We start from the raw sequence: 1,299 nt of genomic DNA on the forward strand, positions 1-1,299 counted from the left end.
TGTATAACATAGGCTCCCCATCCAGACTTTGACCCATCAGTATAAATGTCCAAAGCATCTCTCAAAGGAAGAGTGGATGTAACTCATGGAAAGACAATAGGATGTTCAGTAACAAACTGAAGCATAGAAGTTTTTAGGAGATGATTATCTATAACACCTGTGAATGTACATAACAGGATAGCCCATTCATCAATGGTAGCACCTAGGGTGCGCACTTGTGCTGCAGTATAGGGAGTAATAAGAATATCTGAAGGAATACCAAAATGAGTAAGAGACATTTTAATGCCCTGTAGGGCAAGGAAAGCTACACTGGTTGGATAGTGTTCTATTGTTCTCTTGGGAGATGAATGTAAATGAACTCAGAGCAAAGTTCCTTGCTGCCACAATACACATGTTGGCATGTTGAGTGTTGAAAGAATGCATAACAGAATGGGTTGTCCTGGAACCACTCGCTTGAGCTGTGTGGTTTCTAAAGCTTTTTCCACTTTAGCAAGAGCCAAGCGGGCCGCAGGTGTTAAACTGCGAGGGGAAGTAATATGAGGGTCCCCCTCTAGAATATTAAACAAGGGTTTCAAATAAGCTGTAGGCAGTTTTAAATATGGGCGAATCCAATTTATATCACCCAATAACTTTTGAAAATCATTAAGAGTCTGGAGATGATCTGTCCTAATATGTAATTTTTGAGGAGTTATCACTTCTTTTGTAATGGAAGCCCCCAAGAATTTTCCTATTTCGCCTTTCTGTACTTTCTCATTGGCAATCATAAGGCCCTTGCTTTCAAGGTCCTTTACAACCTTAATAAAGGCTTGCACCAGCACATTTTCTGTGGGGGCTGCCAGCAAAATATTGTCCATATAGTGACAAACTCGCAGTTTGGGGAAATTACTGCGAATAGGGGCTAAGGCAGCTCCCACATACAATTGACATATTATTGGGCTATTGGCCATTCCTTGTGGTAAAACTCACCATTGAAAATGAAGGTCTAGTTCTTCATGATTAATGGCTGGTAGAGTAAAAGCAAACCTCTTATAATCCTCTACTGCCAACGGAATAGAGAAGAAGCAATCTTTAATATCTATAATAATAAGCATCCAATCCTTAGTGAGACTTGACAATAAAGGAAGGCCTCTCTGAATAGGTCCCATTATTTGCATTTGTTGATTGACTGCCCTAAGATCATGTAATAAAAGCCATTTTCCTGATTTCTTTTTTATTACAAAGATAGGGGTAGTCCAAGGTGATTGGGAGGGTTCTAAATGTCCCAAGGCCAGCTGTTCATGTACTAGATCTTTGGCTGCA

Source organism: Mastomys coucha, unplaced genomic scaffold, assembly GCF_008632895.1.
Source record: "Mastomys coucha isolate ucsf_1 unplaced genomic scaffold, UCSF_Mcou_1 pScaffold18, whole genome shotgun sequence".
Classification (NCBI taxonomy): Eukaryota; Metazoa; Chordata; class Mammalia; order Rodentia; family Muridae; genus Mastomys; species Mastomys coucha.